This window comes from Peromyscus californicus, unplaced genomic scaffold (genome assembly GCF_007827085.1).
Source record: "Peromyscus californicus insignis strain IS unplaced genomic scaffold, ASM782708v3 Scaffold_4__1_contigs__length_199733344, whole genome shotgun sequence".
In the NCBI taxonomy this organism is placed as follows: domain Eukaryota; kingdom Metazoa; phylum Chordata; class Mammalia; order Rodentia; family Cricetidae; genus Peromyscus; species Peromyscus californicus.
Window position 1 is genome coordinate 166,408,742 of NW_026294562.1, and position 20,964 is coordinate 166,429,705.

The 20,964-nt window shown below is 48.9% G+C and overlaps 1 protein-coding gene and 2 long non-coding RNA genes across 4 annotated transcripts in view; 2 read left to right on the top strand and 1 right to left on the bottom strand.

Moving 5' to 3' along the window:
• Nucleotides 1-571, bottom strand: part of Arhgap35 (Rho GTPase activating protein 35) — a 117,302-nt gene extending 116,731 nt beyond the window's left edge. The window contains exon 1 of the mRNA XM_052713177.1: nt 419-571. The gene's annotated coding sequence lies outside the window, so the exon portion shown is untranslated. The remainder of the gene's footprint in view (nt 1-418) is intronic.
• LOC128094695 (uncharacterized) overlaps nt 1-20,964 on the top strand; it is a 50,240-nt gene that overhangs the window by 5,490 nt on the left and 23,786 nt on the right. The window contains exon 1 of one of the 2 annotated variants that reach the window (XR_008213036.1): nt 20,365-20,964. This exon is cut by the window's right edge and continues 2,948 nt beyond it. The exons of the other annotated variant lie outside the window; for it this stretch is intronic. This is a non-coding gene — a long non-coding RNA (uncharacterized LOC128094695). Of the gene's footprint in view, nt 1-20,364 lie in introns of those variants that run through there. 2 annotated transcript variants of the gene reach the window in all.
• On the top strand, nt 910-3,214 carry LOC128094694 (uncharacterized). Its single transcript, XR_008213033.1, has 2 exons — nt 910-1,453; nt 2,551-3,214. It is a non-coding gene; the product is annotated as an uncharacterized LOC128094694 (long non-coding RNA).

The following is a 20,964-nucleotide window of genomic DNA, read 5'->3' on the forward strand; positions in this document are numbered from 1 at the left end:
CAGGAGGCAGCGAAGGGTATGACTGGGGGGTGAGGGGGGGGGGGAGTGGGAAAGGAGACGGCTCCGAATTGGGAGTCGGTTATCTCGAGTGGAGGCTGAGAGACACCGAGATCCCCCATCGGGTCGTGGTGGGGCGTGTGGAGGCAGACGCCGGGATTGCAGGGCTGCAGGGACAGTGGCGAATAGGAAGGGCAAGGCGAGCCGCGCGGGCCGGGCCCGGGCATGCAGCGGCTGGGACGCGGGGACCGCGGGGCGCTGGGGGGGCGCTCCCTCCCCTCCCCCTCCGGCTCCTCCATTGTTCGCGGGCTCCGGGCCCCGCGGTCCCCGCCTTTCCCCCCACCCTTGGATCCCGCAGCGGGGCGGCGCCCGGCGCCTCGCCCGTCCCCACGTTCCCCTTCGCCAGCTCCGCGGCACTCACCAGCCTTGGGGGCGCCCTCAGCGCGGTCCCGGCCTCCGCGATCCCGGCCGCAGCAACGGCGGGCCCGGCGCCATGTTCCCCTGGCGACTCGTTCCTGAGGCGGCTGTGGCGGCGGCGGCGGCGGCGGCGGCTCCGGCGGCGGGGGGCCGGGCGGACCCTCCCTCGCGGGCTCCCTCCTCCGCCTCCTCCTCCTCCACCTCCTCCTCCTCCTCCTCCCGCCGCGCCGCGGCTCTCCCTCGGGGCGGGGGGCGGGGAGGGGAAGGGGGAGGGGCGGGAACTAGGGGGAGGGCGGACCAGCCTCGCTCGCTCGCTCGCTCGCTCCCTCCCTCCCGCGCAATGGCGGCGGCGGCGGCGGCGGCGGCGGCGGCGGCACCTCCTTCCTGCGGCCTGCGCCGCGGCCGTGCGCGCGCCTAAGACGGACCCTCTCGCTAGTGCGCGTGCGTGTCGGAGGGGACCAGTGGCGTTGGGGCGGGGGGCGGGGGGCGGGGGCGGGGGGTGGGCGGGGTGGACGATGGATAACGGCCCGGACCGGGACAAGCGCGCCGCGGACAGTAGCCCGGGAGGACAAGCACGCGCGGGCACGAAAGGCGCCGGTGCGCGTGCGCGCCGGAGGATAAAACGCCGCTAGCCCGGCTGCTGCGGCGCGAGGTTACCACCCGCGAGGACACCACCCGCGAGGACCGGCACGGGAGGGCCGTGTGTGTGTGTGTGTGTCGGGGTGGGGGCTCCGTGCGCGTGCGCAGAGACGGCTGCAGCCTGCGAAGCCAGCCCAGGGAGGGCCCGCACGGCGTTGCGCGCGCACGGCGTCGTTGTGCGCGCGCGCGCGCGCCAGGCCCCAGGTCCCCGCCGCCCCTCCCCACGCAGCACGCCACCCCGCGCCGGCTCCTGGAGAAAGCCAGCTCCCAGAGGCATGGCCGGGCTCCTGAAGGGCGGGGACCTAGGGCTCCATCCCGCTCGCGCGGGACCTCAAGAGCCAATGGGAGGCCGGAGGAGGTCGGGTTCGCCTCGTCCAGCAGCAGCCTCGGGATAACGGAGGTCGGGGGGGGGGGGGGGGGGGGGGAGAGGGATGGACGTAACGTGGGGTGGCGAGGCGGGGCTGTGAAGGAGGGAGCGTACCCGGCGAGGGAGCCGATTGGGCAGGGGGAGGGGGCGTGGTCCTCGGCAGCCCAATCCGGGCCCCGCAGTTGGTCGGCCCGGAAGAGTGGGCGGGGACAGAGGGCACGTGCTCTTTCCCGGGCGCTGAAGAAAAAACCTGTGGGCCTGGCGCGTTGATACAGGTTACGGGGTGATTTCACCCAGTGCTTGATTCCGGGCAGAGGGAGGGCAGGCCTTGCGTTGCAACCCTGGCCTCCAGGCCAGCGTCGGGCAAATGACAGCAAACCGTATGTCACTTTGGGTGCTTTCAAGGGGAATGCTGATGTGAAGCAAAGGCTCCCCTCTAACCTCTATTCCTCTGGGAGTCCTCCGGAAGGATGGATTGTGAAAGACCGGCTTTCCCGGCGCCCGAACTATGCGTTTGCAATGCACGAAGGAAGCACGTGTTTCCAATTCAACATTGCACTTCTTTCCAGTCTTTTCATCTGTCAAGTGGGATAATAGTCCCCAACTCAAAGGGAGCCCGGAGAATTGAATGAGTTGTAATAGTCCCTATGGCCATGATTCCCAGTGGGATCCTCAAACCACTAGAATCCTGTAAAAAGTGGGCAACTTCCCCCTATACGTTAACATCTATAATAGCTGATGAATTACTCTCAACAAGGGATCAACCACAACAATAATAAAACGACTATGAATATATTAGGCTGTAGTGAGAGTAATGTGAATGTGATCTCTTCGGAGTCAAGACAGGTATTTATATCTCCCTCTTGGCCAACTGAAACATCAGAATGCAACATGGGAGTTAGGGGAGAACTACTGTGTCTTTAAATGTATAGGGGAGTGGCATAGGGGAATGACTTCCACATACTAAGTACTCAGTAAGCATTGCTAAATAAAACTACACGCGCTCGAATTTTAAAAATTTGAGCAATGAAGCAAAGGAACCCTCTCATTAAAGTTTTAGGTTAGGAGGGCGGGTTCTGGAGGTGTGGGCTGGAGAGATCAGCAGTTAAGAGTGGGTTCTTCCCTTGCAGATGGACCCAACTTCAGTTTCCAGCACCCCCGTCAGGCAGTTCATTATAACATGTAACTCCAGCTCCAGAGGAACCCGAAGCTGTAGCCTCCCTGGGCACCTGCACTCAAGTGCACAGATACTCATATCGACACATAATTAAAAATAAAGAATAATCATTACTTGGGCTTGAGAATATAACTCATTTGTAGAATGCTTGCTTACAGACACAAGGTCCTGGGTTCCATTCTCAGTACAGAATGTCGCAAAGTAAATAAAAATAAAGATAATTTCCATTGAATTTTTTCTCACTAGGTATCCCTGACTGCCCTAGAATTTACTATGTATCTTAGACTGAAATAGAGTGTGTGGCATCCCGCTGCCTCTGCCTCCTGAGTGATGGAAAAGAATGATGTTGGCATTGCACAAAGGAACACAAGAACAAAGCAAAAATAACTCAGCAAGACAATTTACCATCATCATCATCATCATCATTAATTTTGCAAAAGCGATGCTTGCAGGGAGGTGTCAAGATGGACCAGAGATGAAGACCACTGGAAGCGCTTCACAACTGCCTGAAACTCCAGTTCCAGGGAAACTGATGCCCTCTTCTGGCCTACCCAGGAACTGCAGAGATATACGCTAGCAAAACACCTATGCAGTTAAAAATAAATCTCTACAAAGTGTGTGTGTGTCCGTGTGTGTGTGTGTGTGTGTGTGTGTGTGTGTGTGTGTGTGTGTGGAGAGAGCGCGCACGCGCTTGTGCCAACCCCAAACCCAGTTCTTGAGCACACATGGATTCAGTCTTTTATTCCTGATGGAGGTGACTTTGTCTTATCCCATTGATGGGAACTCAATCTGACAGGATTGGCTAATCAACTGGATAAAGGGAAAGGGGGAAAGTTCAGGAAACATGGGCCCTTGTTGGACTACCTACCTGGAATAGAAAACAAATCCTATTTCCCACATGAGTGCATGCACTACCACAACGGAGTTCAGAAAACTATGACACCTTTGCAGGACTGGGGAGATGGCACAGTGGTTAAGATCACTGGATGCTCTTCCAGAGGACCTGAGTTCAATTCCCAGCACCATATGTAAGTACAGTTCTGGGGTTCTGATGCCCTCTTCTAGCCTCCACTGGAACCGAGCATGAATGTGGTGCACAGGTATACATTCAGGCAAATCACTCACTCAATAAAATAAAAATCCTTCGCAACCCCCCCCCCCAGTCTTGCAAATTGTAATTATTTATTTATTTATTTATTTTATTTCAAGACAGGGTTTCTCTGTGTAGCTTTGCGCCTTTCCTGGGACTCACTTGGTAGCCCAGGCTAGCCTCGAACTCACAGAGATCCACCTGCCTCTGCCTCCCGAGTGCTGGGATTAAAGGCATGCGCCACCACTGCCTGGCCTGCAAATTGTAATTTGTAAACAGTGTCTCGCTCTCAACTTGTGTTTCTCTTTTTTGGAGTGTGTTACCTTTTCTTCAAGTCTCAAGTTGAAGTCACTTCCTCAGAGTGGCTTAACAGATGTGGCCCGATCCTGGGTCTTTAATAAATGTATATACTGGGCAAAGAGTGCAGTTTAGCTGCCAGAATGCCCGCCTAGCATGTCCTGGGTTCAGTCACCAGCATCACAGAACCCTGGTGTGATGACACACACCTACAATCACAGCCCTTTGGAGGTACAGGCAGGAGGATCAGAAGTTCAAGGTCAACTTTGGTTACACTGTGAGTTCCAGATCAGCACAGGCTATGTGAGACCCTGGCTCAACCAAAAAAAACAAATATATAAATGTTCATGAATAATTAATTGAATGTTAAACAAAAGGGATAGTAGGCATTCAATCTCACGGTAGTTAAAAAAGACAAAGTCCTTGTCTGCTCACTTCTACTTTCAGATGTCCCCCCAGGCTGGGTCAGGTGGTCCCTCTAGGATCCTAAAGCCCCTGGACCACCCTGGGTCTTTTCTATCAATTATTCTTTCCTATGGCGTAACAGCCGGCTCACAATCACCATCAAAGTCTCTAATAGGTCGAAGCAAAAGGGAGGGGCTCAGGAAGTGTTTTGTTGTTGTTGTTGGGTGAAGGTACCTTTGGGCAGGGCTTTCCCAGCTCTGTAATTCTTTCCAGTGCTTAAGAAGGAGACTCTGTAGCTGAGTAAGCCAACGACAGGAAGCAGGCTTCCCTGGGGGCAGCCACCCCCGCGAACCCGGCTCCCCTCCACTCCAGGATAAACAAACATCCGACTAAACAATTATCTGACAGAGAGAAGAGCGGGCTGCCGGCTTGGCTCTCTATCAAGATTTCCCAAGCATGGCCCTGCGGGCCCAAATAGCTGGAGGTCACGTCAACCAAAGTGCTAGGGACCAAACAGGGCTTCAGGTCTGGACGCGTATCGCAGACATGGATACGCAAGGGAGAGAAAAAAAAAACACACACACACACACCAAAGTTTTCAGAGAAATTAGCGATGGTGGGACATATTCAGTCTCCATTCCGAGAATTACAGAGAGGGTAGCGACTAGGGCCGAGCATGAGCAATAAGTCGACGATCCTACAGCGCCGCCTGCTAGCAGAGCAGAGAAAGCTGCATCTCTCTGAAGCTGCGGGAGAATACGGCAAATGATGAAATCTTCCGCCATTGGGCAGAAAGGCAGCCAATCACGTGGAAGGAATGAGAAGCCAGGATGCTGGCTGTCGCCGCGGAACGGCTCAAGACGTGCAGTGTACAGTGCGCCAGACATTTGATGGAAGGTTGCACGATGAACCTATTTCCATAAATTTGTAAAATTAGCCGGGCATGGCATAATCCCAGCACTTAAAAGGGAGAGGCCGGAGGACTGGGAAAGTTGAAGCGAATTATAGGCTAGCCAAAGGCATTTTGGGAAACATAGCGAAACCCTGCTTCAGAAAGAGTGAGGAGGAGGGGAGATGGAATAAATTTAAGTAATGTAAATTTAAGTGAGGCACAGTTCATACCTTGTTGGTTCTGAGGCCGTTTGCTTTTTGGTGCTGGGGCGGCAAAGGCAAGCTCTCTACCAGTGAGCTACATCTTCAGGCTTCTTTTACCTTTTATTTCGAAGCAGGATCTCACTAAGTTGTCCAAGCTGCTCCGTCTATAGTCCTTAACAGGCTTGAAATTTCAGTCTTCCTGCCGCAGCCTCTGAAGACGCGGAGGTTAGCAGGCGCGTGCCATCAGGCGTTACTTTGTTTGAGACAGGGTATTCTGTAGCGAAGGCTACCTCCGATTTGCTATGTAGCCAGCACTGGCCTTGAACTTCTGATCCTTCTGCCTTCACCTCTCAAGTAGTGGGATTACAGGAGTGCATATCCAACCTGCCCAGAGAATACTTCTTTGTGACCAGTCTATAAATAAAGGAACCATGTTAGGCCATCTCTCAGATGCCTCTAATAATGCCTCCTTCTCTTCCTCCTCTCCACGGCCAATGGGGACTGCTGTTAGTCATGACTTCCATTACTGTGGATTCCTTTTGCCTGTTTTAGTTAGGGTTCTGTTGCTGTGAAGAGACACCATGACCATGGCAACCAAGGAAAACCTTTTTTTTTTTTGGTTTTTTGAGAAAGGGGTCTCTGTGTAGCCTGGGCTGTCCTGGAACTCACTCTGTAGGCCAGGCTGGCCTTGAACTCAGAGATCTGCCTGCCTCTGCCTCCCGAGTGCTGGGATTAAAGGCGTGTGCCCCCTCCACCTGACATAAAAGAAAACATTTCATTGGGGCTAGCTTATAGACCAGAGGTTTAGTCCATTGTCATGGCTGGAAGCATGGCAGCATGCAGGCAGACATGGTCTGGAGAGGCAGCTGAGAGTTCTACATCTGGATCTGAAGGCAGCAGGAAGAGGGCTTGAGCTTCTGAAACCTTAAAGCCCGCCCACCCTCAGTGACATGCTTCCTCCAACAAGGCCACACCTCCTAATGGTGCCACTCTCTATGGGCTTATGGGGGCCATTTTTATTCTAACCACCACAGCGCTGCTTGTAAATGTGCCGAGAGCTGCTGGTTGCAATGGCTTTACCAGAGGTTGTGGGAGTATACAGCAGGTGACAACTAATATTTAACAGGTCGACCCAGCAGACCCACCTGATGGGGAGCCCCACCTGGCAAAGCTGTAGAGTTATTGACTGTTATTGACTGGTTGCTCCCATCTGTTAGTCTCATGTGCCACCACTATACCTCCCTAAAAAGAACAGTTGTGGGGTTCTTTCCGCAGCCCATTGGTAGTGTGTTTTCTATCTTTGGGTATACATACTGCTGTGGATGGTCAGGAAGATGATTTCTGCTTCAGCTGTATAATTCTAATAATATTAGAATATTTTTCATAACTGATACAGGAAAGTAAGAGTATTCTCGGTCACAAAGACAGCTAATTTTAGACTTCAGAACAAATTCAAAATAGACTAAGCTGCCCCTGCAGAAAATACACAAGAACAAGTTCCCAGGTGTTTATTGCTAAATCAAGGTCAGACTGTTTACATTGAGACATAACCCCCTAGAGTAATTAACTGCATGTATTGTACTCCTACGCTCAAGGTTCAGCCACCTAATAGTTTATTGCTAGCCCTGAATTTCAATGTCATTTTCTGTCTGGGAACGCTAACCACTCAGGCTATGTGCTTGGCCAAGCATTACTCACTGGCCGGTCAATGTGACCTGCCTAGCCTGAGAGAAACTGTGTGACTTAGCATGTGTTATGAGAATGGATTGGACCCTGAAAATGTAACAGATAATTGTCCAGAGTTTGGCTGTGAGAGGGTAGTGAGAGTGAGGTTGGCATGCTGAGTGAGGGATGTAGCGGAATGGGCAGAGAGAAAATGTAACATGCAATTGTTCAAAGTTGGGCAGAGGAGAAAAAGTGTGAGAGTAGAGTGAGAGAATGAGTGAGAGAGTGGATGAGTAAAGAGAGAACGAATGATGCAGTAGTGAGAAATATATAACTGTATGTAAAGAGGTGGGAGGGGTGCTGTGTAGTGCTATGCAGGGGAGCTGTGAGAAAGAGCTATGTGAAGGAACTGTGAAAAGCGCTGTGCAGTGAGTGTGTGTGTGTGAGTGTGTGTGTGTGTGTGTGAGTGAGTGTGTGTGAGTATGTGAGTGTGTGTGTGAGTATGTGTGTGTGAGTATGTGAGTGTGTGTGTGAGTATGTGTGTGTGAGTGTGTGTGAGTATGTGTGTGTGAGTGTGTGTGAGTGTGTGTGTGAGTATGTGAGTGTGTGTATGTGAGTGTGTGAGTGTGTGTGAGTGTGTGTGTGTGTGAGTGTGTGTGCAGAAGGAGCTGAGAAAAGAGAGTGAGTAACTAGGCAGGAGAGAGAGCAACAGAGATTTTCAGAAAGAGATTCTGAGATGTACGAATGTTAAGAGATGTAGTTGTGTGGAGACAGATATTCAGAGAAAGATTTTTTTAACATGAAATAAAAGAGAAAGTTGCCATCAGAAAGCATGTGTGTTTCCTTATTTTTTCACCTCAGATAGAAAAAGTCTAGCCTTCAGATAGATAAGAATTTTTTCTAAGCTCTAGTTGCCTTCATGGATTTTTTTTTTTTTTTTGCATACCCTGGTGTGTAGCACAAATCCTTATTGGTCTTAATAATAAAAACCCAGAGCCAGATATCAGTGTAAATGCTGAAAGATCAGTAAAGGAGCCAGGCACTAGAGAGACTTCTTACCTCTACCTGAAGGGGATCCAGTTCCTGTCTCCACCCTGCCTTATTACTTCCTCTCTCCGCCCAGCCATATCACTTCCTGTTTCCTCCTCCCAAGTGCTGGGATCAAAGGCACAAGATCCCAAGTACTGGGATTAAAGGTGTGTGCCACCACTGCCTGACCTCTAGTGGCTAGATCCACACTCTGATCTTCAGGCAAAATTTATTTGTTAAAGCACAAACAAAATATCACCACAGTGGTGGTGATGGGAAGCTGGCCCTCCAGTTACCAATAACAATGGAATCCCACTGTAAGTACTTTCATGGATAGCTCTGTTGTATAACTGTTTCCTCAGAGCTTGAATGAAACAGTCTACCCTGAAGACAAGCTCCTTAAGCAGGAAAGTAAACAACTCAGAATAGCTTCAGGAACTCCCTGAAACTGAGCAGATTCACTAGGCTCCTCCCTCCCAATGTAAGCATGCCAAGCAGGAAAGAAGACTCTGAGAGAGACCAGCTGTCTGGAAGAAGCAGAAACTACCTGAGATGCCTGGAAGAGGTTTAGACCAACTGAATCAACCTGTTGAGCCTGCCTGCAGGCTATGAGGTGTGCTCCAGGTTCCCAGCTTTGTGAGCTCTCAGCCAGGCTGGGATGGGCTTTGTTGATACCACTGTCTTTGATTCACTTCTGCTCCTGTAAGTAACCCTCAAATACTCTTGTAAGTAACCCCAATAAAATTCACGGTTCAACAAGTTGGACTTTGGTGGTATCTGTACTTTGGTCTCTTGTGGGATCCTTGTCTGGAGTGGGCAAATGTGTACATTGTGTCTCCCCAGGAAAAATGTGTCACACAAGCTCATTCTTTTGAGTCTTTGGGTTTGTGAGTCCACCTGGCCACTGTGTGTCAGGGTAGAACATTAGATCTCCTGATGGTCATACTGTCAGATGCCACTTAAGAGTGTAACAGCTGGGCTGGAGAGATGGCTCAGTGGTTAGGAGCACTGGCTGCTCTCCCAGAGGACCTGAGTTCAATTCCCAGCAACCACATGGTGGTGCACAACCATCGGATGTAGGATCAGATGCCCCCTTTTGGCACAAAGTTGTACATGCAGATAGAGTGCTCATATACATAAAATAAATAATTAAATCTTTTTAAAAAAGATGTTCACCAACGTCTACACTCATGCTGTAGCACACATTCACTTGCAGTCACACACAGGCCATATACACACACCCATATAAACTAATAAATAAATAAATTTTAAAAGAGTGTAACAGCTAGTCTTTGCCAGATGTGGAAGTAAAAGCCTGCAATTCCAGCACTCAGGAGGCTGAGGCAAGGATCAGGAGATTCTCCAGGCCAGGGTTTGGAGAGATGCCTCAGCAGTTTTGGGGTACTTCTTGCTCATGGCAGAGGACCTGAGTTTAATCCCCAGCTCCTGCATGATGGCTCATCACCATCCCTAACTCCAATTCCAGGGGATATAATGCTCTCTTCTGGCCAGGCATGCACGTGGTGCACATATATACACAAAGGTGAAACACTCATGCACTTAATAAATCCTTGAAAGAAGAGAGAGGAATCCAGGTCAGCTCAGCTCATTCTATCTGTAAGGGTCCGAGAGAAGCCCCCAAGAAAGACCATCAGTCACGTATGCAATCAGCAAGAGCATTTATTATTTCCAACATGTTGGGGTGGCAAATAGTGACCCCGAAGGGAGGTCACAAGTGCCTTTTAAGCGGAGTTAGAGGAAATCCAGGGAGGAGAGATTAATTTGGTGCTGATTGGTGGAGGAAAGATTAGTCTGGGGGCTGATTGCTGGGAGGCTTTAGTGGGTAGGGACCTTCCAGCTGCAGGGTAGGGAAAGCTATCTTTAGCTAGCAGAAAGCTGGGGGGGCTCCTGCTGAGCCAGCAGAAGGCTGGGGGGCGCCTGCTGATTGGTTGCCTCTGCGTTTTAGTCTTCCTGAGAACTGCTTGCTCAGCTCCGGCCAGTTCCAGTAAACCAAAACTAAGGCCTGGTCCCTAGCAGGGCTGTTAGAAACCTGCCATGGCTCTGGTCTGGCTCCCTGGCCCTCTCACTATTCAATAAGATGTTATTACAAAAAAACTCTTGAACGCATTGGCACAGGAGATCACTTCCTAAATATAACACCAGTAGCACAGACACTGAGAGCAACAATTAATAAATGGGACCTCTTGAAACTGAGAAGCTTTTGTAGGGCAAAAGACACGGTCAATAAGACAAAAAAGACAACCTACAGAATGGGAAAAGACCTTTACCAACCCCACATCTGACAGAGGACTGATCTCCGAAGTATATAAAGAACTCAAGAAACTAGACATCAAAATACCAAACAATCCAATTGAAAAATGGGCTGAAGAGCTAAACAGAGAATTCTCAAAAGAAGAATCTCAAATGGCTGAAAGATATTTAAGGAAATGCTCAACATCCTTAGTCATCAGAGAAATGCAAATCAAAACGACTCTGAGATACCACCTTACACCTGTCAGAATGGCTATGATCAAAAACACTAATGACAGTCTATGTTGGAGAGGATGCTGAGCAAAGGGAACACCCCTCCACTGTTGATGGGAATGCAAACTTGTACAACCACTGTGGAAATCAGTATGGCGGTTTCTCAGAAAATTGGGAAACGATCTACCGCAAGATCCAGCCATACCGCTCTTGGGTATATACCCAAAGAATGCTCAATCATATCACAAAGATACATGCTCAACTATGTTCATAGCAGCACTATTTGTAATAGCCAAAACCTGGAAACAACCTTGGTGCCCGTCAACTGAAGAATAGATTAAAAAAATGTGGTACATATACACAATGGAGTACTACTCCGTTATAAGTGGACACTAGATATAAAGCAAAGAACAATCTGACTGCAAACCACAGATCAAGGGAGGCTGCATAGCAGGGGGGACCCTATGATGACTGTGGCTTATAATAAGTTTTGATTTTACTCAATCATTGGGCAAGCATCAGTGAAACATTTCACTATTAAGATAAGATTTTGTACTGTACCAAGCTGATGATAGGAAAAAAAAAAAAAAAGAATGGGCCAGGTGGTGGTGTTGCACACCTTTTTTTTTTTTTTTTTTTTTTTTTGGTTTTTGGTTTTTTGAGACAGGGTTTCTCTGTGTAGCTTTGCGCCTTTCCTGGAACTCGCTTTGGAGACCAGGCTGGCCTCGAACTCACAGAGATCCGCCTGGCTCTGCCTCCCGAGTGCTGGGATTAAAGGCGTGGGTCACCATGCTCAGCCATAATTAATGCAGTAGTTACAAAGTCAGTTAAGAATTTTAGGGCAGAGGAACCTAACTTACTGGGTAGAATGCTTGCCTAGGGTGCCTGAAATCCTGGTGGACCATACCGCTAATCTTGGTACAGGCAGGAGGGTCAAAAGTTTAAAGTCGTGCTTGACTACATATTGAGTTCTGGTCAGCCTGGGGTCCATGAGACCCTATCAAGAAAAGGGGGAGGAGGAGGGAAGGAAGGGAGGGATGGAGGAAAAAGAATTTCTGTTGTTCCATTATTTCCCAAACGCTTGATATTGGCCATTTATTCCCTTTCTTTTTATTGTATGTATATGGGAGTTTTGTCTGCATGTGTGTGCAGCTGTGCATGCATGCCTGCTGTCTGGGAGTGGGGGCAAAAGAGTGCATCAGACCCCCCTGGAACTAGAGTTAACAGACAATTGTGAGCAGCCACAGGGGTACTGGGAATGGAACCCCGGAGTTCTCTGGAAGAGCAGCCAGTGTTCTCCACCACTGAGCTATCTCTCCAGTCCCAAAAGTCAACTTTAGCAGGGCGGTGTTGTGGTGGCGCATGCCTTTAATCGCAGCACTTGGGAGGCAGAGGCAGGTTGGTCTACAGAATGAGTTCCGGGACAGCCAGAGTGACATAGAGAAACACTGTCTTGGAAACAAACAAACAAAAAGATCAATCTTAAGTGTTTTGTTAACAAGATAACAAGGTCCCTGACTGGTCTGGAACTCACCAAGTAGTCAGACTAGACTGGCTGGCCAGTGAGCCTGGGATGGCTAATCTTGGTTGTTAACCTCAATTGAGCAATCCCCTCTATCAGATTGACTTGAGGCCATATCTGCAGGGCACTATCTGGATTGCTAATTGGTGTAGGAGGTCCCAGCCACTGTGCACCCTCAGGGGTGAGTGTGGAGAGGCGGGGGAGATAGTGAGGGGCGGGGAAACTAGTCTGTGTAAGCAAGCTAAAGGACTAGGAACCTGGAAGCAAGCCAGTGGGCAATGTTGTTCAAGGGTCTCTGTTTCAGTTCCTCTGTCCAGGTTCCAGCCTTGAGTTCCTCCTTGGCCTCTTTTTAACAGTAGACTGTGACCTGTAAGCTAAATTAAGCCTTTCTTCTCCGACTTGCTTTTTAAGCCAGTGTTTTTTATCACAGCAACAGAAGACAGCTAGGGTAGAAATCGGTATCAGAGGATGGGCATTGCGGTAATAGACCTGACCATGTGGTGTTTATGCCTTAGAATGTTTTGCAGGAGGGAAGGGGGTGTGGCGGCGGTGTGGGGTGGGGGGAGGAGTGAAGGGGGCATTTTCAAGCTCTGGACTGGAAAAGCCACCAAGTGCTCAGAGCTTGATGAGCTGCTGTGGGAATTAGGAAGGTAATGCTGGGAACAATGGCGGCTTGATTTGTAAGGTTAAAGGGTGTGTGTGTGTGTGTGTGTGTGTGTGTGTGTGTGTGTGTGTGTGTGTGTACGCCATTTGTGTGTGATGTATTTGAATTAAGAATCTGAGGAATTGGGGCTGGAGAGATGGCCCAGCAGGAAATAAAATAAATAGATAGATAGATAGATAGATAGATAGATAGATAGATAGATAGATAGATATCTGTGGAATTAGGGCCAGGTGGTGGTTGCACACACCTTTAACCCTAGCAATTAGAAGGCAGAGTCAAGCAAATCTCTGAGATCGAGGCCAGCCTGGTCTACAGAGTGAGATCCAGGACAGCCAGGACTACTCAGAGAAACCCTGTCTCAGAAAACCAAAACCAAAAACAACCCTGTCTCAAACCCCGACCCCTCAGATCTGTGGAACTGAATTATTCTTTGATTTACTGGCTCAGTTGATGCTGCAGCTGAAGAATCAGCTGTGATTAACAAGGGACCAGCATCACTAAAGGGAAATCTCCTGGGAAGTGGTTCCTCGGGGTCAGCACACCAGAGGCTGTGGTCCAGAGAAGCCAGGGCTACATCTGAAGCAAGAAGCAGAACTTGGTCATGTGTAAGAGTGTCCCACATTGCTGGGCGGTGGGTGGCGCACGTCTTTAATCCCAGCACTCGGGAGGCAGAACCAGGAGGATCTCTGTGAGTTCGAGGCCAGCCCGGGCTATAGAGTGAGTTCCAGGACAGGCTCCAAAGCTACACAGAGAAACCCTGTCTCAAAAAAAAAAAAAAGTGTCCCATGTTGTACTGGTTTTGACAGCATGAAAGCTGCAGGATTGAAGGGGTCATGGAGAGACTTCTGTGGAGGATATTGGGTGTACCCTTGAGATGATGGGACCTGCCCAGGATGATGGGATCTCTGCCAAGAATAGCTTTCTTCCTTTAAAAAAAATTGTGTGTGCATGCATGTGCACATAAGTGCAGGTGCCTGCCGAGGTCAGAAGAGGCTGTGAGAGCCCTTGAACCTAGAGTTACAGACGATTATGAGCCACTGCACCAGATTGCCAGGAACCAAACTCTGGTCCTCTGGAAGAGCAACACACCCTCTTAACCACTGAACGGCCCCCACCCACTATTTTTCTTCCTGTCTGTTTTGTTTTGTTCCTTTCTTTCTTCCTTTTTATTTTATTTTATTTTTTTGAGACAGGATCTCAGTAGCCCACACTGGCGTTGAACTCACAGGAATCCTCCTCAGAGTTCTACTCCTCAGTTACAGGACTACAGGCATGAGCTGTCACAGCTGGAAGTCATGAGCTTCATGATGGCATTTTTATGCACAGACTGTGCTAAACAGCCTCCCCACCCCCACCCCCTCTTCATGCACGCCATTTGAATAGCATCTTCTGTGATGTGCTTACCCAAACCCCTTTTGTCTATCTCCTACTATGCCGCGCGCGCGGACTTGACATGAGTTACCTCGTTGCTATGGTGCTAAGGATGAAACCCTGGGGCACCGCACCTGTGAGGTCAGTACTATGCTAATGGTGGACTTGTGTTGTTGTTTATTTTTCCTGTTTGCTTTAAAATTTTTATTGGTGGGGGGTGGGAGGGTGGGGGGGTGGGTGCTGCATACCTATGACAGGGCATGCGTGAGGAAGGATTTGCGTAAGGACAACTTAGTGGAGTCCATCCTCTCCTTCCATTAATACGGGTCCCGGGGATTGAACTCAGGTCCTCAGCGTTGACAGCAAGAGCCTTTACCTGATGATCTCACCAACGCTGTTTGATGTTTTTTTTCTTAGTTGCTTTTTACCCCAAAGCTAGCCTCTTAGCTCCCTATGTAGCCAAGCATCCTAGTTACTTCTCCATTGACGTGAAGAGACACCATGACCAAGGCAACTTATAAAAGAAAGCACTCAACTGGGGGCTTCTTTACAGTTTCAGAGGGTGAATCCGTGATCATCATGTTGGGAAGCATGGCAGCAGGCAGGTAGGTGTGGTGCAGGAGAGCAGCAGCTGAGAGCGTACGTGTTGAGACAGAGAGAGCTAACTGGGAATGACACGGGCTTTGGAAACCTCAAAGCTCACCCCCCAGTGACACATTTCCTCCAACAAGACCACACCTCCTAATCCTTCCCAAACAGTTCTGCCAAATGGGGACCAAGCATTGAAACAAATGTGCCCATGGGGGCCATTCTCTTTCAAACCACTACACCAGCAATGAACCTGGATTTCAGGTCCCCTTCCTTCTCCTCCCAAGTGCTGGGATTACAAAGCAGCCCTTCCGTACCACTGGGGATGGAACCCAGAGCTTCATGCATAAGATGGTACTTGTTAGGCAAGTGCTGTACCATGTTAATCCTCTTTGTGGTTGTGTTTCTGGTTCTGCAGTGCTGGCTACTGAATCTGGGGTTTTATAAATATTATGAAGGGTTCCTTCCACAAGCCACCATTTTAGGAAAAAAATAATTTGGACTTACTTTATCTTATGTATGTTAAGATCAATGCATGTGAGTCTATTTAATGGGTAGTAGGGATTTATTAAGATATAAATTGAGGAAATACACTCATGAATACAGAACCCAGTGAACAGTTGAAGTTGTCCTCTGTTCTGACCGGGAGCAAATCCACCTGGTGGTTCGATCAGACCAGGAAGCAGGCAGTGGGGAGAAGGGGCTCATGACCCTTCTCCCTTACCTTTTAAGAGGTCATTTACAGCGGCAGGAAGCACCGCCTCCTTCGGGCCCTACAGCCCAAGGTCATGGGTGGAGCAAATGCCACTACATATGTGTGTGACTGTTTTGCCTACATAATATGACTGTGCACCTCATGCATGCCTGGCGCCCATGGAGGTCAGAAGAAGGCATCGGATCTCCTGGAACAGCAGAAACCGATAGTTGTGAACTGCAGTGTGGGTGCTGGGAGCTGAACCCAGGTTCTCTGTAAGAGCAACAACTGTCATCATCTCTCCAACGCCTCTTTTCGATTTCTTGAAATAAGCTGTCATGTATCCCAGACTGGCCTCACACTCACTGTGTAACCAAGGATGACCTTGAACTCCTGGTCCTTCTGCCTCTACCTTGGAATTACAAGTACAATTACAAGCACAACCACATTAGCCTACTTTTAATTTTGCTGTTTCTTCATCAACATGTATACACACGCATATACACATTTTTTTTAAAAGATTTATTTATTTATTATGTATACAGTGTTCTGTCTGTATATACACCTGCAGGTCAGAAGAGGGCACCAGATCTCTTTATAGATGGTTGTGAGCCACCATGTGGTTGCTGGGAATTGAACTCATGACCTCTGGAAGAACATTCAGTGCTCTTAACCTCTGAGCCATCTATCCAGCCCTGCATATATACATTTTTAAGCTAGGTGGTAGTGCAGGACTGTATTCCTGGCATTTGGGAGGCAGAAGCAGGAGGATCATCACAAATTATAGAAGCTAGCCTGGTCCACTGAGTGAATACCAGGCCGGCATGATCAACATACTCAATGAGTCATGTTAGTGGCATGCAACTTATTTTTTTATTTTCATAGTTTTTGGTTAGACGGTGTCTCCATGAAGGCTGGTCTTGAACTCCCAAATACTGACACGGAGACTTATTATTAATTATGAAAACTTGGTCTTAGCTTAGGCTTGTTCCCAGCTAGTTCCTCTAGCTTAAATGAATCCATTTATATTAGTCTACATTCTGCCTTGTGGCTCATCCTCTCTCCTCAATACCATATACATTCAACTTCCTCCACATCTCGCTGGCGAATCCCCTGCCTCAGATTCTTCCCAGAGTTTCTCTCTCTGCCAAGAAGTCCTGCCTAGCTATTGGCCATTCAGCTCTTTATTAAACCAACAGAAGGTTCCTCAGGCAGGTGAGGAAGGACAGAGACCCATCTTCACACTGTGTGATCAATTATCCCAAGCACAAGTGTACACAGCTGTGCCCTGTTTCAAGCAAATCATTTATCATTAACTAATTCATTTTTGAGACAGGGTCTCTCTACATAGCCCTGGTTGGTCTGGAACTTGCTATGTACACCAGGCTGGCCTCAAACTCCTCAGAGGATGCCCACCTCAGCTTCTGGAGTGTTGGGATTAAAATCCTGTGCCACCACACTTGACTATACCTGTTATTTTTGACACATAGTCTCCATATATAGGTCAGGCTGACTTTAAACTGAACCTGAAAATCCTCCTGCCTCCTCTTGAACATTTGGTCATTTTCTTTTTAGTTTTTCGAGACAGGGTTTCTCTGTGTAGCCCAGGCTGTCCTAGAACTCACTCTGTAGACCAGGCTGGCCTCGAACTCACAGAGATCTGCCTGCCTCTGCCTCCTGAGTGCTGGGATTAAAGGCGTTTGTTTTGCTGGTGCATCCCTGTAATCACAGCACATGGGAGGTTGAGGCAGGAGGATCAAGACTCCACGACAAAGCTAGTTCTAAGCCAGTCTGGGCTACACAAGAACCTGTCTAAAAACAAAAACAAAACAAATCTCCAAACCAAAGCAAAGCCAATAAAAAAACATTGGCATTGGGATGGATGTTGTGGGGGTGAGGCCAATTGCTGTCTGGAGGGGGGAAGGAATAGGTCATAGAGGAGCTGGGCTGGCCTATCAGGTAAGAAGGAACAGGGCCCCTGTTTCCTGTTTTTCCTTCTTTCTTTCTTTCTTTCTTTCTTTCTTTCTTTTTTTTAAAGATGTATTTATTCATTATGTATACAGTGTTCTGCCTGTACTCCAGAAGAAGGCACCAGATCTCATTACGGATGGTTATGAGCCACTGTGTTGTTGCTGGGAACTGAACTCATGACCTCTGGAAGAACAGCCGGTGCTCTCAACCTCTGAGCCATCTCTCCAGCCCCCCGCGCGCCCCCCCCCGCCCCGTTTCTTTTGATTGTCGTGTAACAGTTCACCGCATGGATATACCCTATCTTTTATACTTTACACTTCATGTGAGTTTTTCAAAAGCACCTCAGCCCGAGTTCATTGTAGGCACCTCTGCTTCCCCAGGGGCACAGTGCAGGCTCATGCCTGTTGAATGTAATCAATAGCTAACTCAAACGTATAACTCCAGCTCAAAACTATTGGTGGAAGCCTCACTCCTCTCCATCATCACAAGGACCAGCGGGACCAGCAGCGGCCTGTGGTAAGGATCCAAAATATCTGATACCCTGGTCCCACTCCACGCCGGAAGTTATCAACCAGGCCCAAGCATTAGCCTGTGCATAGCCACATTCTCCTATAGATGGCGCTCTCTCTCTTTTTTCTTTGTAATGCTGCCTAACAAACCCAGGACCTCATTCTCGGGGGAAGAAGGCCTTACCACTGACCTCCATTCCCGTCTTCCCGAGGCATACATGCCTCTTTCTTTGCATGATTATTTCCACATTTGAGTCTCTGATTTTGATTGATGTTCCCTGAAGTAGGGGCCCTACTTTCTTAATTTCTGTATCTTTCATGAGGACATTAAACCAGGAGAAGATGCTCAGGGTACCTAGCTCATGTCCTGCAGGAAGTTGCAGGTTGCTTGTGACGAAGGTGCGTAGGACCCTGCACTGCAGAGAACAGCAAGATCACATTCTGGTACTGGTTTTTGAGGGGAGATTTTTGTTGTTGTTTGTGTTTGTTGTTTTGTTTTGTTTTTCAAGACAGGGTTTCTCTGTGTGGCCGTGGCTATCCTGGAACTCACTCTGTAGATCAGGCTGGCCTTGAACTCACAAAGATCCTCTTGTCTCTGCCTCTCCAGTGCTGGGATCAAAGGTATGCGCTACCACCACCACTGCCGCCGCCGCCGCCGCCGCCGCCGCCGCCGCCGCCGCCGCCGCCGCCGCCGCCGCCGCCGCCGCCGCCGCCTCCACAGTTTGAGGGAAGATTTAAATGCACTGTGGGATAGAAGGACAGAGAGACAGATCTAGTTACAAGGGAGGAACTGTGCTATGTGTTGGTGATGATGAAAGTAATAAATGTTAGAGAAAAGAAATTTTACCTACATAATCCGCCACTGCAGAATCTTGAGGAGGAGATAGGCTACTTTTTGGAAAATCGTTTATTTTGTTTCTTTATTATTTAGACTTATTTATTTCATGCGTACTGACTGGTCTGTCTGTATGAACATATTTGTGCCTGGTGCCGTTGGAGGTCAGGAGAGGGTACCAGATCTCCTGAAACTAGAGTTACGGGTGTTTGTGAGCCATCATGTGGGTGCTGGGAATTGAACAGTGTGTGGCTTACAACCACCTGAACTCCAGCTCCAAGGGAACTAAAGCCTCTGAAGGCACTAGTACACACACACACACACACACACACACACACACACACACACACACACACACACTCACACACACACACACTCACTCACTCACTGAAAAATAAGTCTTGTTTTAAAATGAAGTCAGACTGAGTCCATGCCCACTGTGTCTTGCGTCTCTTCCTCTGCTCCCTTTCCTGTACATTCTTTCTTCTGTGGGCATGGTGGTCCTGTAATGTGTCCCTGCAATACCAGCCGTGGTGGGATGTGAGGTGAGACGTCTGGACCCCTGCAGCTTGCTGGCCAACTACCCTAACTTACTTGGCAAAGTTTGAGCCAATGGGAGCTGGCCTCAGAAAAAAGGTGGAAGTGGCTGGCTGGAGGTGACGCATACCTTTAATCCCAGCACTAGGGAGACAGAGGCAGTCAGATTCCAGGATAGCCAGGGCTACACAGAGAAATCCTGTCTCTAAAAAGCCAATAAGTAAAATTTTTAAAATTAATTAATTTTTAAAAAGGTGGAAGACACCAAGGAATGACTCCAGGTTGTCTTATGACTTCCACTCTCACCACATAGAACATACCCACATGCACACACATGAAATAAATAGAAATATAATTTTTTTTTTTTGGACGGGGTTTCCCTGCATTGCTCTGGCTGCCTTTGAACTCACTCTGTAGACCAGGCTGTCTTTGAACTCACAGAGATCCCCTTGCCTCTGCCTCCGGAGTGCTGTGATCAAAGGTGTGCACCACCACTGCCTGGCTATCAAAATTTTATACTTGACTTTTGTGTAACATTTATTATTTATTGTGGGTGGTGAGTGCTCACATACCATTGCCGCCCACAATTCCTCTCTTGGAGGATGGTAAAATGTGATTACCAATCATGGACACTAGGTGGCAGCGCAGCACCGACAGTGTTTCCTAAGAACCGTTCCGAGACGAGTGTGGAACACTTGCATTTAGAACTGGATGATGATTTACAGAAGAGCTTGTGAAATTTCAGTGTGCTTATAGACCACTCAAGGTCACTGGTTTCCATTATTAAGAGTTATTTTTTGCCGGGCGGTGGTGGCACACGCCTTTAATCCCAGCACTCGGGAGGCAGAGCCAGGCGGATCTCTGTGAGTTCGAGGCCAGCCTGGACTACCAAGTGAGTTCCAGGAAAGGCGCAAAGCTACACAGAGAAACCCTGCCTCGAAAAACCAAAAAAAAAAAAAAAAAAAGAGTTATTTTTTTAGTCATGTGGGTGTGCCTCTGTGTGTTGTGGGTGTGGGTGGGTGTGCACATGAGTGCAGGTGCCTGCAGATGCCAGAGGCTTGGATCTCAGCAGAGATGAAGTTACTGTAAGAGATTCGTACTGGCTCTAGACACCCCAAGACCAAGTTCTCAGCACCAAGGAGATTTATTTGCCTCAGAGGGAGAGAGGGCCGGGATAAGAGACAAAGACAGGAGCCAGAGGATGTGGTGATTTGAAAGAAAATGGCCCCCAAAGGGAGTGGCACTGCTAGGAGGTGTGGCCTTGTTGAAGAAGGTGTGGCCTTGTTGGAGGAAGTGTGTCACTGTGGAGGCAGGCTTTGGGGTCTCCTATGCTCAAAATACTGCCCAGTGTCTGAGTTCACTTCCTGTTGTCTTTGGATCAAGATGTAGAATTCTCCAGCACCATGTCTGCCTGCACACCACCATACTCCCAGCTGCCATGCTTCCCACCATGATGATAATGAACTAACCCTCTGAAACTGTAAGCTACCACCTCAATTAAACATTTTCTTTTTGGCCGGGCGGTGGTGGCGCATGCCTTTAATCCCAGCACTTGGGAGGCAGAGGCAGGTGGATCTTTGTGAGTTCGAGGCCAGCCTGGTCTACAGAGTG